The sequence below is a fragment of the Hippopotamus amphibius genome, chromosome 1 (assembly GCF_030028045.1).
Source record: "Hippopotamus amphibius kiboko isolate mHipAmp2 chromosome 1, mHipAmp2.hap2, whole genome shotgun sequence".
Lineage (NCBI taxonomy): Eukaryota > Metazoa > Chordata > Mammalia > Artiodactyla > Hippopotamidae > Hippopotamus > Hippopotamus amphibius.
In genome coordinates, this window is record NC_080186.1 from 174,517,145 (window position 1) to 174,534,329 (window position 17,185).

The window sequence follows — 17,185 nt, forward strand, 5'->3', positions numbered from 1 at the left end:
GATATATATGGAGAGAGACAATATTAAAATAAATGATGTAAAAATATTTAAAACTCTTGAATCTGGATGAAGGGTATACATTGTACTATTATTTGTTCTTTGGACTATTATTGCAATTTTTCTGTGTGTTTGAAATCATCACACAATATAAAGGGTTTTTTTTTGGGGGGGGGGGGTATTTTTTTAAAAAAGAGAACAGCCAGAGTATTCTCCTAAGCAATAGTGAATGAAGTGTTGTTTGTGATGTGGCAAAGCACGTAGCTGCAAAATAAGGTCATTCACGTAACAAACATCGTCATCTGTAAAGCATGATACCTAGTGAAAACCATTTTTTTTTCATGCATAGATTGGCTAAATCCTTTTTAGAATTTTTTGAAGCACTAGAGTTTATTATTTATACCACAGAGTTCTCACATGGTATCAGTGTTATGCATGCCATCTTTAAAACACGCTTAGACCTCAAAAAGCCCTTCCCCCATCCTCTAAAAAACATCAGAACATAGCAGAGTATAGGAGTTACCAGCTGGAGTCATTTATCTGTTTTTTCTGACAGGGGTAGTGCCATTATAATTCAATTGGCCCGTGTGAATGTGTGGCAAACATTAGCTTCGATTTTTATTGTGGAGCTTGATAGAAAAGAACATTTGTTCCTTTTCATTTCTGCATGTTTTCATGGTGACATCTCTCAATCTGTGGGTTTAGGGGTGACGTGTGGGTGTGTATGTGTGTGTGTTTACTGCTTTCTTTTCCCTCGAAGAGATCATCCAGTGACCTTGAAATCTGCACTGGCATTTTGCTGGCAGGAAGGGAAGCTCTCTCTTCTCATTTGCAAAATGAATAACAATTTGATCATCCTTAAACTTCTAAAAGGTTAATTATGCTCTCTCCATGAGTACTGAATAAAAACCTGTTTTATCTATGCCCAAATGAAACCCACAGGGCACACCCCCCCTCTAACACTGCCAGGAGACCAAGTCCTTCCGGCTGTCAATTAACCACTATCAACTCCTAGATCTGCGTGAGCTGCAGTAAATTTTCTCATCCAAAAACTATGACAGCCCTCATTTGCTAGAGCTGTACGGTGACTTTAAAAATGTCTCAGCAGGAAAGTGTTATCTGGCTGCGGGCATGATGGAAAGAAAAGGGAAGCAGGAGGAGTGAGCAAGAGAGAAAGAAAGAGAAAGATAAAAAGGTGTTGGATTACTAAAACTTCATTTCATACAAGAACAAAGCAGCAAGACAAAAATACATGCACAAAGATGACAAAAATAACCACCATTAAAATTAAAAGCAAATTTTAAGTGTTTAAGCTCTTTTGCTCCCAGAAGCATTAGATTTTTGCTGATCTGACAATCCTCAAAGAGGGCACATGTCCCCATACTCAACTATAAAAGCACCTGTGGGTCAGCACTTATGGAAGAAGTAGTCGACAAACCTTGTACCGAAAGGGTTCAATCTCTACCCTTCCACCATTTAAAATTTCTAAGCTACTACTATTTCTTGGCCATAAACAGGGTCTTTAGTTACAAGCCAGAAACCATATCTTAAAAAAGAAGTCTAAGAGAGTTACATTTCATTTTTATTACAAGAAAACCTTGTTTTTCAAAGGAAAGTAATGGCAGAAAATGCGGGGATGATCATTTCAATAGATGCAGAAAAAGCTTTTGACAAAGTTCAACATCCATTTATGATAAAAGCTCTCCAGAAAATGGGCATAGAAGGAAATTACCTCAACATCATAAAAGCCATATATGACAAACCAAAAGCCAACATTGTTCTCAATGGAGAAAAACTGGAAGAATTCCCTCTAAGAACAGGAACAAGACAAGGGTGTCCACTCTCACCACTGTTATTCAACATAGTTTTGGAAGTGTTAGCCACAGCAATCAGAGAAGAAAAAGAAATTAAAGGAATCCAAATTGGAAAAGAAGAAGTAAAATTATCACTCTTTGCAGATGACATGATACTATATTTAGAAAACCCTAAAGACTCTACCAGAAAACTGCTAGCACTCATTGATGAGTTTAGTAAAGTAGCAGGATACAAAATTAATGCACAGAAATCTCTTGCATTCCTATACACTAACAATGGAAGAGCAGAAAGAGAAATTAAGGAAACTCTCCCATTCACCATTGCAACCAAAAGAATAAAATACCTAGGAATAAACCTGCCTAAGGAGGCAAAAGATCTGTATGCAGAAAACTTTAAGACATTGATGAAAGAAATCAAAGATGACATAAACAGATGGAGGGATATACCATGTTCCTGGATTGGAAGAATCAACATCGTGAAAATGACTGTACTACCCAAAGCAATTTACAGATTTAATGCAATCCCAATCAGATTACCAATGGCATTTTTCACAGAACTAGAGCAAGAAATCTTACGATTTGTATGGAAATGCAAAAGACCCCGAATAGCCAAAGCAATCTTGAGAAGGAAAAATGGAGTTGGTGGAATCAGGCTTCCTGACTTCAAACTATACTACAAGGCCATAGTGATCAAGACAGTATGGTACTGGCACAAAAATAGAAAGGAAGATCAATGGAACAGAATAGAGAACTCAGAAGTAAGCCCAAACACATATGGGCACCTTATCTTTGACAAAGGAGGCACGAGTATACAATGGAAAAAAGACAGCCTCTTCAATAAGTGGTGCTGGGAAAATTGGACAGCAACATGTAAAAGAATGAAATTAGAACACTTCCTAACACCATACACAAAAATAAACTCCAAATGGATTAAAGACCTACATATAAGGCCAAACACTATCAAACTCCTAGAGGAAAACATAGGCAGAACACTCTTTGACATACATCAAAGCAACATCCTTTTTGACCCACCTCCTAGAATCATGGAAATAAAATCAAGAATAAACGAATGGGACCTCATGAAACTTAAAAGCTTTTGCACAGCAAAAGAAACCATAAACAAGACTAAAAGGCAACCCTCAGAATGGGAAAAAATAATTGCCTATGAAACAACGGACAAAGGATTAACCTCCAAAATATACAAGCAGCTCATGCAGCTTCATACCAAAAAAGCAAATAACCCAATCCACAAATGGGCAGAAGACCTAAATAGACATTTCTCCAAAGAAGACATACAGATGGCCAACAAACACATGAAAAGATGCTCAACATCACTCATCATCAGAGAAATGCAAGTCAAAGCCACAATGAGGTATCACCTCACACCAATCAGAATGGCCATCATCACAAAGTCTGGAAACAACAAATGTTGGAGAGGGTGTGGAGAAAAGGGAACTCTCCTGCACTGTTGGTGGGACTGTAAGTTGGTACAGCCACTATGGAAAACAATTTGGAGGTTCCTTAAAAAACTACAAATAGAACTACCATATGATCCAGTCATCCCACTCCTGGGCATATACCCAAAGAAAACCATAATCCCAAAAGAAACTTGTACCATAATGTTTATTGCAGCACTCTTTACAATAGCCAGGACATGGAAGCAACCTAAATGCCCATCAACAAATGAATGGATAAAGAAGATGTGGCATATATATACAATGGAATATTACTCAGCTATAAAAAGGGATGAGATGGAGCTATATGTAATGAGGTGGATAGAACTACAATCTGTCATACAGAGTGAAGTAAGTCAGAAAGAGAAAGACAAATATTGTATGCTAACTCACATATACGGAATCTAAAAATGGTACTGATGAACTCAGTGACAAGAACAGGGAAGCAGATACAGGGAATGGACTGGAGAACTCGAGGTATGGGAGGGGGCGGGGGGTGAAGGGGAAACTGAGAAGAAGCGGGAGAGTAGTACAGACATATATATACTACCAACTGTAAAATAGTCAGTGGGAAGTTGTTGTATAACAAAGGGAGTCCAACTCGAGGATGGAAGATGCCTTAGAGGACTGGGGCAGGGAGGGTGGGGGGGAATCGAGGGGGGGGCGTCAAGGAAGGGAGGGAATATGGGGATATGTGTATAAAAACAGTTGATTGAACCTGGTGTACCCCCCAAAAAAATAAAATAAAATAATAATAATAAAAAAAAAAAATAAAAAATAAAAAAAGAAAAAAAAAAAAAAAAAAAAAAAAAAAAAAAAAGAAAATGCGGGGAGAGGCAGAAATCCCTGCCTTCCACCTGATACTCACGGCTCCTTGTTTTAAAAGCTTAAAATTTGTAACTTGAACAATTTCACATAAGCCAGCCGAACCTTATTAAGTGGCAAAACAAAAGAAACAGAAGAAAAGGTGGAACAAGCAATATATTTTTTTCCAAAGGAAACGTTACTGTGCACAGCAGTTGAGATGTTTTAACAGTAATGTAATCATCAAGATGCCATGTAGAGCCTACTTTTTTAACCAGACTGAAGTGGGTTACTGTACGTATTTTAAAAGGCCTCTGTGTAGCTTTACCACACACTCAGTATGCAGCAGAGTAAATACTGGTGGGGATAGGGCACCACGTCTGTGATATCTATAGCAACACCTCTGTAAGATCTAGTGGCGACTACAACTTTCCGATGATTTTATGAAAGCTGAAATTATTTTGACCAAGAAGCATGCATGCATAGTATATAGTTTTTGTTGTTCTTCCTGGATTTGTCTGTATGTGCGTGTGGTGAATACGCATACATTTACCAGTTTAACCATTTGTACAATCCAGTGGCATTAAGTACATTGACAATGTTGTGTAACCATGACCACCATCCATCTGCAGAACTATTTCATTATCCTAAACAGAAACTCTGTACCCATTAAACACCTCCCCATTCCCTCCCCCACACCCCCATGCTGTGGTCTGAATGTCTGTGTCTCCTCAAAATCTCTATGTTGAAATCCTAATGCCCCATGTGGTAGTATTAGCAGGCGGGGCCTGGGGAGATGCATAGGGGTCCTCATGAATGGGATTCGTGCCCTTGTAAAAGAGACCTCATAGAGCTCCCCAGCCCGCCCTTCCATGTGAGTGTTCGGCCAGAAATCCGTGCGCAGGAGAGAAGAGGCTCTCACTCGAACAGGGTGCCACCCTGATCTTGAACTTTCAGTTTTCAGAACTGTGAGAAATAAATTTCTACTATTTTAAGCTACCCAGTCTGTGGTACTTTGTTGTAGCCGTCTGAACAGATTAAGATACCCCAGTCCTTGGTAACTTCCATTCTGCTATCTGTCTATTAATTTACCTTTCTAGATACCTTATATAAGTAGAAGCATACAATATTTGTTCTTGGGTGTCTGGCTTGTTTCACTTAGCATGATCTTTTCAAAGTTTATTTATATTTTATCATGTGTCAGAATTTTGTTCCTTTTTAAAGGCTGAATAATATTCCATTGTCTGTATAGATCACATTTTGTTTATTCATTCATCAGTAGACGTTCAGGTGGTTTCCACCTTTTAGCTATTATGAATAATGTTGCTGTGAACACTGATGTACAAATATCTGTTTGAGCCCCTACTTTCCATTCTTTGGGTATATACCTAGAAGTGGAGTTGCAAAGTATATAGTTTTCTGGTTTTTTATAAATTTATTTATTGATTTAATTTATCGGCTGCTTTGGGTCTTCATTGCTGCACACGGGCTTTCTCTAGTTGATGTGAGCGGAGGCTACTCTTCATTGTGGTGCAGGGGCTCCTCATTGTAGTGGCTTCTCTTGTTAGGGAGCATAGGCTCTAGGCACATGGGCTTCAATAGTTGCAGCACATGGGCTCAGTAGTTGTGGCTCATGGGCTCTAGAGCACAAGCTCGATAGTTGTGACACACAGGCTTAGTTGCTCCACGACATGTGGAATCTTCCCAGGGCAGGTCTGGAACCCATGTCCCCTGCATTGGCAGGTGGATTCTTAACCACTGCGCCACGTAGGAAGTCCCAGTATATAGTTTTTACATGCAGTAGTTGTGTTAGCTAGGTCATTTTATGTAAGGTAAGCAATAGAATAGACATTTTATCTAGCAAATATTGGATATTAGTTCCTTGGATTCTATTTCAAGGTCTTTTAAGTTGTCTTTCAATTATTTGAATGTTTGCTGGAAGATGGAGGAAGAAAAGGAATCAATCCACCCTCTTTAGAATTTTCTTCTATCAAATACAGGGTTGAGGTCCAAACTAAAGCACTAACATGGGTAATGAATATCTTTCTCTGAGTTGTAAACAGAGCAAGAACTTGATATTTCTTAAGAATAGTCATCATTTGAGAGAGAGCGCTGACAAGAGCTCGGTCTGCAGCCTCCTGTGGACCTCTGCTCTCCTACATACAGCACTGGAAGTGTTTCCCACTGTGCATCTATTGTGTCCTTTGACAAACCACCTCTCTTCCTTCTCTCTTCCCTCCCACCCACTGTGCCCCTCATGAACCAGGTAATCCCACTGTTTTGCTCCCTGCTAATGCTGATTTTTCTTGGAATAGGCCCATGATCTGAAGAGGGTCCTTCTAGACTGGTTCACTGACCAGTAGCCTACGATCCAGCTTTTGGATTACAAACATGAGCTGAACTAGTTCAACTCCTCTCTTAGGAAATGAGAATCAGGAAACAGAGACTGAATCATATACCCACTGAAGCAGAGGGCAAAGATTGTACTAAGAATGCTATAAAGTAGAGTCACATTTGGAAAGAAGACTGTAAGTCAAAGTCACATGCAGGCTGAAGTTATGAGAGAGCAGAGAAAGTCGGATATAAGGGGGAAAAAAGTGGATCAGATACACAGAGAGTAGAAGCAGCATGTGAGAAAGAGAACATGCAGCCTGTGAGGAAGGTGACAGAGCTGCTTGCAAGATCTGCCTTTGTGCCTAAGGCTTGCCATTTTAAGGTCTCTCTATGTGTTTCTTTATCAATGGACCCTTTTGTTGAGTTAACTGGAGTGGGTCTCTGTTCCTTACAGTTTAATAAGCCCAACTGAAAGTCTCTTCTGTTGCTTTCTCTTATATATCCACCTCCTTCCAATGTCTCTTTTTGTCCTTTGAAGCCCCCTTCTTTCTTTTTCTCTCTTTTCCTTCCACTGTCTATGCCTTAGACATACTGCTAGGGCCCATCCCTGTTGAAGACCCTAGAGAACTGAAGAGAAATAATATAGTGAGGTTTATTGTTTTTTTTAATAGCAGCTTTATTGAGATATAATTTACATACCATAAAATGTAATATTTACAAGTGTAAGATTCAGCAGTTATTAGTATTTTCACAGAGTTATATAATCGCTACCGCTGTCCAATTTTGGAACATTTTTATCACCCCACAAAGAAATCCCATACCCTTTAACAGTCTTCCCCCTTCTCTCCTCCCCCTAGTCCTAATCTACCTATCTACTTTCTGTTTCTATTGATTTGCCTATTCTGGATTTCATATAATGTAATACGTACAAAATACAACACATACACTACGTGACTAGCTTCTTTTGCTTACCATAAAGTTTTCAAAATCCATGCATGTTGTTGTATATATCAGTACTTCATTCCATTTTATCATCGAGTAAGATTCCATTGTATGTATATACCACAGTTGTTTATCCATTCATCAGTTAATGGACATGTGGCTTATTTCCAGCTTAGGATGAACATTGTGTACAGACATTTGTGTGGACATATTTTCAGTTCTCTTGGGTACATATGAAGGAGTGGAATTGCTGGATCACATGGTATAATGCAGTGCATTTAATTGCCTTTTGCTCCCTTTTCCTTTCTGTCATATTTTAAGACCTTCCATTTTTGCTATCATCATTCCCTGTTCTTTTTCATTTCTTTGCATGTCACTGCTTTCAATACACCTTTCCATTTTCTCTTCTCATTTTTACTTCTCTAATTACTTGAATTCATTTCTTAAAAATAATCCTTAAGTCCCTTTACTGTATTCCCTTTATCATTCTTCCTTCTCTTTCTCTGTCTCTGATCATGCTTGAGGAAAACGTGCTTCACCCAGAGGAAAGTAAGGCTCACGTGAAATGTAATCCCATGAAGGAGTTCTATAGAGTAAGAACTTCAGACACAGAAACAGAAGGACGTAACCAAGGGTGCGTAGACATAAGATTATAATAGCTTGTATTTAAATGACCATTGTGGTCATATTTTTATTCCTGTGTTTGACAAATCTGACCAAAAAACTTGATGTTGACCTGCAGCCTCTCCCATCCATCCATCCAAACAAACTGCAAATATAATGTGACTCGCAGGTAATTGCTGCAGCCGCTGCTGTAGGGTATGTCACCATCAGCAGCACTAACCCTTTGCCTCGGGCACCATATGGACAGTGACAGGCAAATCATCCTGATGAGATGAAGAGCTGTAAGTGGGTTGAGGGAGGCCTTTGACTTGTCCCAGCCCCACTGCTTCCCAGTAGGACGTGCCTCTGTCTTATTCTCACAGTAAACTCAAGTTTGAAGCTGAGAAGCACCAATTTTGCTCAGGATTTTCCAAGTTTTTGACAGCTGACCAATTAAAAACCAGACGACACCGTTAACAAGCTCTAAATAATCCAGGATGTAGAGCAATAGAAGACACCAAAGCACCTACTATACAGCCATTCACAGTGTGAGCTTGAGAGAAATTCAGTGATAATGACATTGATGAAGTCGACACTGAGACCTCAGGGATGCTGGGCAGGATTCAGATCATCAACTGGTAGGCAGCAAAGTCTGTTTCTTCCCAATATTTCTAGTGAGCCTTCCATTTCCTCCATTTTAGTATCTTTTTGTCTTCAAAATTCTGAACTTTCGTCCAATTTCAGTTAATGATCTGAGTCCTGCCCAACATACCTAAAGGGTTCATCATCATCTTCGCCAGCATAAGCTATCACACTCACACTAAGCATGGCCATATATCAGATGAAGTAATGTGGCCAGTTTCACGTGTAACTTTAAAAGCATAGTTTCATCAATTTTTAGTCAAACCACAGAGTTTATACCACTACTAAGATGTTTGTTTATAAGCCCATAGTTTAGCCTTTCAGACTATGAAAGGGAAGGACACACAAGGTCATATTCCTGAAATTCATTAAGGTTACCATTTTGTCAAAGCCTTTGGAAATTTTTCAGGACTAAGAATGACAGAGAGGGGCTTGAATCTGAAACTGATTGGCGTTGCCCTTTACTTACAGTTCTGATAAGTATTCAGGATGTCAGGTAGTGCTTTGTATCTGTAGTGGAAGTGAACAGTGATGGGTTTTATTTTTATTTTCCTCCTCTCTGTTAGCCAATATACCAAACCCCCTTCCAAATAAAGAGGTGGAGCCAATAACAATCTGGAATTTTTGCTCAGGGAGTGAAGTGCGTCCTTCCTCTCTGTGTGATCAGACTTTAGCACGAGAGGTCTGAGAGAGCGAGCATGGGGCTGCTGGACTTTCTGACTGAGTGGATATAGAAAGTGCACGTTCGGGAAGTTTCGGACAGCACAGCATGATGCAAATTGCTACCATGCGCATCAATGAATGACTGGGACCAAGGCAATCTCAGCAGTGGTGGCGGGAGTGACATCACCAACACTATGCCTTGAACCGCCCTAAGGAAACATAGCTGATGGACCAGTGATGGTGGTTAGCCACACACAGAGACCCAGCCATGCACACCAGATGAGACTGATCGGGAAGCAGTTGCGGGGGTTCTTAGTTTCATTTCTCAAATTTTTTAGCCAACCCACGTAAAAAATTGACTATAAGAGAAACTTGGGACATTTTGAGGCCATGATGGGAAGTGGCACTATGAGCAATCTTTTATTTTGTTCTGATCAGGGAAGAAATTAACAGAAATGAAAGCTTTCTTGCTATCTGTGTTAAAAGCTAACCATTCTGGTCACCAGTTCTGATGTACGGGTATTTCCCCCACATCAGGCAGTTCTCAGATACCAGCTGGCTGCCCTACAGTTCCACTCAATTCTGACACTGTCTGCCTGGAGATAGTGTTAGATCCCACAGGTTAAGGGCTCAGTCCTACAAGACTGTGCCCCTCCCCCCATTTCAGACACCAGTCAAAAGTCAAGGTTGTCACCTGTGCTTCTGACCAACCAGTTATAGATCAGAGATTCCAATCACCCCCTCCTTGGGTTTAGTTAATTCACTAGAGCAGCTCATAGAATTCAGAGAAACGTTTTACTTACTAGATTACGAGTTTTATATAAAAAGATATTACTCAAATGGAAGAAACACATAGAGCAATGATGTGTGGGGAAAGGGTGTGGAGTTTCCATCCTTTCTGAGTCAGCCACTCTCCCCACATTGCCACATATTCACCAACATGAAAGCTCTCCAAATCCTTTCTTTTTGGTTTTTGGTTTTTTGGATTTTTTGTTTTTGTGTTTTGGGGAGGCTCCATTATATAAGCATGATTGATTAAACCACTGGCCATTGACTGAAATTAATTCCCAGCCTCCCTTTCCCCTCCCCAGAAGTCTGTGGTTTATGTACTTACTATATTTTCCCCCACTAATGTGCACATTCATGAAAACAGGGAGCTAACTGGGCAAACACTATGAGGAAAAGCCATAGGGAACAGCAGAGGGAACAGCACTTGGGAACTCTTAAGACAGCAGAGAGCTTGATGTGCTGAGCAACTGACAGCACTGTGGTGTTACGATTTATCTGGAACCACAGATGCCTCCAATTCTGAAAACTGAAGCAAGGAGTTGGACAGAAGAATGAAAACATCACTAGGAAAGAGTCCCCAGTGTGCAAAATAGCCCAGATATACAGAGGAAGGGTAGGAATTGAGAAGGAAGACATTGACTACCACTGTTTTGCACAGCACACAAGGAAACATGTTCTCATTAAATTTCATGATTATTTTTTCTTTTCCATTTTCTTGATAACATCAAATGAAAAACACCTGCCTTTACAAAATTCAGTGAAAGTTGTAAGACGTGAAGTTGTTTTAGCATGAGTCAGCAAATTCTACACTCAATGCCTTCACAGTCTTTGCTGCTGTCAAGCACTTGTTAAGCTTAAAATGTAATTGTTTGTGATAAAAATTAACAAAAACATGTTACAGATGAATTATAATCCTTTTACTTAACACATTATTCTCTGGATGCACTGTTTGTTGAACCCGTATTATTGAGTATATCAGTTAAAATAGGGAAGTCACCAAAAAAAAAAAAAAAAAAAAAGGATGGGCTTATCGCAAACATTTTAATACTCATTTGCATTTGTTCTAATGTAAACCTGAGGTCAGGGACCTGAACACTGGCTTTCTTTCTGAAATCACATGCAAAATGCATCACTAATTTTTCTGGAGGAGAAACGTAAACACATTTATGGCGAAATATGAATGCAAATCATTTGTCGACTCCTAGGATCAGGATCCCCTCCCCACAATGTTCACAGCTGTCTCCACCAAAGCTACTCCACTGCATTTCCTCTGCAGCAACTCTGCTAAGTATTTCCAACACTTTCAACTTAGTTTACATTGAAATAACAAGTTTCTTTTCACCCTCATATGTTATTGGTTTACATCAATTTGAAATAAATTTTATAATTACAATAGCCATTCCAACTTGCTTAAATAGGTTTGGGAACAAATGTAATCCACTTCCTGAAGCACACATCTTAATTGGTAGGAGAAGAAGGGTAAAAGATATGTTAAAGGAACATCTTTAAGCAGAAAGGAAATGGCATTGATTAATAAAAAGAAAACATACAAAAGTAAAAATATTTCTGGAAAAGGTAAATATATAATAAAGGTAGTGGATCAATCACTTATAAAACAAGTATGAAGGATAAAAGACAAAAGTAGTAAAATTAACTAAAATTACAATAAATTAGTTAAGGGATACATAAAACAAAAAGAAGTACAATATATCATCAAAAGTATAAAATGTGGAATGGGGGAGTAAAATGATAAAACTTTGTAGGGCTGGTTTAGTGGTGAACTGCTTTAGCTTTTGCTTATCTGAGAAACTCTTAATCTTTCCTTCAATTCTGAATGATAACCTTGCTGGGTAGAGAATTCCTGCTTGGAAGTTTTTTTCCTTTCAACACTTTGAATATGTCATGCACTCCTTTCCAACCTGTAAGGTTTCTGCTGAAAAATCTGTTGATGGCCTTATGAGGTTTCCCTTGTACATAACAGGTTGTTTTTTCTCTTGCCGCTTTTAGGATTCTCTCTTTATCCTTAAATTTTACCATTGTAATTATAATGTGTCTTGGTATGTATCTCTTTGAGTTCCTCTTACTCTGGGCTTCCTGGAACTAACTGTCTGTTTCCTACCCCAGATTAGGGAAGTTTTCAGACACTATTTCTTCAAATAATTTTTCTGATCCTTTCTCTTTCTCTTCTCCTTCTGGGATCCCTATGATATGAATGTTTTTCCACCTGATGTTGTCCCAAACGTCCTTTAAGTTGTATTCACTTTTCTTAATTTTTCTTTTCTTTTTCTTTTTGGTGCTCCGTCTAGGTGAGTTTCATTGCCCTGTCTTCCAGTTCACTGATTCATTCTTCTGTCTCATCCAATCTGCTGTTGAACCCCTCTGGTATGTTTTTCAGCTCAATTATAACTTCTGTTTGGTATTTTCTTTGTTACGATTCTCACTATGTTTGACCATTCTTCTCCTGAGTTCAGTGAGCATTTTTATGACTATTACTTTTAACTCTTCATCAGGTAGACTGCTTATCTCTGTTTTGTTTATTCCTTTTGCTGAAGTTTTGTCATGTTCTTTTGATTGGAACATATTTCTTCTGTCTCCTCATCTCGCCTAATTTTGTATTTGTTTCTACGTATTAGGTAAATCAGCTACTTTTCCCATTTTTGAAGAAATGCCCTTATACAGGAGATGTCCTGTGGGACTCTGAAGCACAATCATGCCTGGCGACCACAGCCAGGCATATGAGGGGTCTCCCCTGTGTGGGCTGTGTGGGTCCTGCTGCTGTAGTGAGGGTGTGGCAGCTGCTGGGCACTAATGCACAGGACTGGCCCCCAGAATACCTGCGAGGCCTGGCCTTAGTGGTTGCCAGGCACTGGTGGGTGGAGTTATTACCCAGCAGGTAGTGAGGCCTAGCTACAGTGTAGGGGTATACAGGGTTTTTAGCAGGGCTTACTGCCTGGCACTAACAGGTTAGGTGGAGATTTCCAAAATGTTGCCCACTAGTGCTGGCATTAGCAAGGTAGCCTACAATCACACAAATGACTTCCTCTAGTGTCTGAGTGCCCAGTAACATCCTGGCTGGTTCCTGCCTCTCCAGCAGATGTTTCAAGACTAGTAATTGGATCCATTTCACCTATGGTCTGTGTACTTTCAATATGATGGTATTGTGCTGCTTTTCAGGTCAAGTGAGTTCGCACATGAGCCCTTTAAGGGTGGATTTTTTTGTTCCCTATGGTTCTATAGTTTTCCTGTTGGTTTCAAAGCCAGGTATTTGGGGGACTCACCTTCCCTGTGCAAGATCAGTGAGTTGCGGTGCCTGATGTGGAGCTCAAATCCCTTGCTTCTTAGGGAAATTAACCATACCTTTATGATTGTTTCCAATTGTGGATGGCCATGGCTGGGATGTTTTTTTCTTTTCCCTTGGTGTGACCATATCTCTGTTTCTCCTACCCATCTCAGTTTTGTCCTTTTACCCTTCATTATGGGGACTCTGTTCATCAGGTTTTCAGGTCTTTTTCAGAGAGAATTATTCTGTACGTAGTTGTAGATTTACTGTGTCCATGGGAGGAGGCGCATTCAGGATCTTCCTCTGCCACCATCTTGAACCCCTCATTGCATTATGTTTATTTTTTTAAATTAATTAATTTATTTATTTATTTATTTATTTATTGGCTGTGTTGAGTCTTTGTTGCTGCACATGGGCTTTCTCTCATTGCGGCAAGCGAGGGCTGCTCTTCCTTGTGGTACGTGGGCTCCTCATAGCCGTGGCTTCTCTTGTTGCGGAGCACGGGCTCTAGGTGCATGGGCTTTAGTAGTTGCAGCACATGGGCTCAATAGTTGTGGCGCACAGGCTTAGTTGCTCCGCGGCATGTGGAATCTTCCTGGAGAAGGGATGGAACCCATGTCCCCTGCATTGGCAGGCGGATTCTTAACCACTGCACCACCTAGGAAGTCCAGCATTATGCTTATTTTAGTTGGTCTTCTTTTCTCAATTATTTTAGAGAACTGGGTAGAATAATGAAATAAGAGGATGAACAAAGCAAAATATTAAGCGATGGTTGTGACCTAATTCTAAGACATCATTAATTTAATACCCAAATTTCTTTAACAATGATGGAAAATGTCATCTGTTGCATTTATACTTTCATAATAGATAAAGAATACAAATTCACTGTAAATAATTCCAACAATACCGAAAAGTGTAAGAGATAAAAGCACTAAAATCCCCCAACTCGCTGACAACTAACATTAACATTAATTTACATATAATATTCTGCATGCATAAATAAGATTTTGATGTACTGACTTGTTCCTCTGTAAATAACTCTATACTCTGATTTTTATCTTTGCAGAGGAGTATGATGTATATAGATGTGCCATCAGATGCAATCTTCTGATGGTCTTTCAGGGATTCCTTTCCACAAATCCAACTGAAAGTAAATACTATGATACAGATACAGTGATGTCCTGTTACAAACATCTTGGCATTGAGATGTAGTCTGTCTCATATTTTTCCTCTTGCTGTGTATATGTGTACGTCCTAAATCAAATGGTATCTTTTTACCCCCTCCATAGAATTGATAAGTATTTAATTAAATTGAATTCCATTGATTTATTTCAGTGAACTGCATTGAGTTGAATTAAAGAGAGCCATATGGGAATTGTTGAGCAGTTGTTAAAACATGTCTCTACTCTTGTGGCAACGTGGTGCCTTCAGTCTCATGGATTTAACAACAAAATAAAAAGACTTCTAATCTTTTAAGATAGCAAAATCTCTTAAAGTCCTATCCCAGGGAAAAATGTACTGTTTTATCAAAAGTGTCCAAAAGTAAATAAATCACACCACTGTGACTCTCTTAGTAGTTGAATGAATCAGAGAAAAAGAATTTTTTTTAAATTATCTTGATAGGTACATGTGTTATCTTTATTCTCAGAATTATCACTCCTTCAAACCTTAATCTATTCTAAAAATTCTATCCCTTCTAGGAATAGAACCACTGGTAAAAATATTTTAAAAACCAAAATCTACCATTAGAAGTCAGGAAATGTGGAATTAAATAGTCCAATTGTTTAGCCTCTGCGTCAGTGGGCCACTGTGGGTCACTGGATAGGGAGGTGCTCTAGAATTCTGGTTCTCTGAGAAAGTACCAAGAGGATATCATCTCTCCTTCTGAAATAAGAGGTTCACCTGTGCCTAATAATTGCTACTAATAATCCCTAAGGTGTATTCTTTATCCGGCTAGGAGATATTAAAACTACTTTTTTACTACTTTTCACTGTTGGCTTTTTTTTTTTTTTCCTTCTCTAATTAAACGCCAGAGCTCTTTGGTACATGTCATGATCAAGCTACGGAAATGGGCCCCACAAAGGGCTCTACACTTGAAGAGTGCCCTAATAATTTTCAGAAATAAGCAGGTATCCAACATGACAGGGAAGAAAGACATGTATCCTATCTGAAAAGCAATTCCACTAAATGGAATGGGGCCTGGGAGAAAAAAAAGATAAATTAGAGCCTTTTCATCTATAGAATCAAGGTAAACAAAAGCAATGGAGAAAACTTAAACCCCCTATGGCTGGTAACTGGCCACCATCTGGCTTCCATAAATCCTTGGAAGTGAGGAAAGCGTTTCAGGTGCTAAATGGGACAAGGGTTACAGCCCATATGTTGAAATCAGTGCATTTACAAATAGCTATACCATTAATTACAGTTATTTGCAAATGGCAGCAACAACAGCTATTGCTTCCCAGTAGTCCTTCTTCCGTTATTTAGTAACAGAATCCTGGTTTTATCTGAGTGCATCTATAAACGCAGATAGAGGACTCTGTTTTTCAGTCACCCTTTCAGTTATATGTGACCATGTGATGAAGTTCTGGCCAACCATACAAAACCAAAATGTTATGTAGTATCTACAGAAAATTTCCTTACAAGGCAGTGACCGCTTTTTTTTTTTTGTCTTTCCCCATCCTGCTATACAGAATATAAAAATGTAAACCCCCTCATTAGGAAATTGGAGCAGAAAACTAGAAGGAACCATGACTCACTACCTCCAGATTTACTTTACTTAAGAGAGAATTAAGCGTTTGTATTGTTTAAGCCACTGTCCTTTGAGAGCTCACTATTATTTGCTGCTGAAACTAATCCCAACTAATACAGATTCAAAATAAATACAGATTTAGAGAATGCCCAAATGTGCCCAGTGCAGAAGAATTGGCCAAGGTTGTTTACACAGGCTAATGGAAATGACTTCAACCTAAGTGCCCTTGTAAGCAAAAGGGTGAGGGGATGCCAATGGGACATGGGGTGCCATGCCCAAGGCCAGGGAGACAATCACTATATTCACGCCCACTGGGCCTGAACACAGCCTCATAAAGCTTCTCAACTCAGTGAAGATTCAGGCCACTACTACCGACTTTTGAACTGGACATAAGCCTAGAGAGGCATATTAAATCAAGGCTCTACAGCAGTTTTTTTCAACTTTTAATTTGATACCACTTCTGGTAAACATAGAAAGCTCCAAGCCCTCACCCTTGAGATAATGATACATCCCTGAAAGGTTATTACCCCCCCACACACACCATGCCTATTGAGAATATCTAGAACAGAGCTCCCATCTGCTGTCTGGGTGCTGCCAAAGGTACTCATTAGAGGGGTTCGTTCTTTGTGTATGTCAGTTCTCAGCGTTTTGGCTTTTTTGTTTTTGTTTTGTTTTCGTTTTTGTTTTTTCTGCCTCAAGAAATAGAACAGAAGATATTCACAATGTGAAACACCCATGGGCATGCCCAGAGTGAAAAGAAATTCCCAGCTTGCTCACTGTATCTCCATCATTTTCTACCCCACTCAAAGTATATATGAATTGAGATAAGAATATTATTACAAACTATATAATAACATGACAAGTTTGAATTTCCTTTAATATAAAAAGATATTAAGTCATATCAAATTTTCATAAATAGTCTCAGTTAAAGATCATTTGTAACAACTCTCATGAAAACAGCTTCAACATGCTGCGGCACCTCCGAGAAAGTCACTCATTTATAAAACTCTTCTCCTGCTATAATCAAACTGAAGACTCCAGACTCTCCTCAGTGATTTCCAAGCTGCAGACAGGCTTCCAACACAGAAAAACCATTCACCAGGTAAACAGCTGA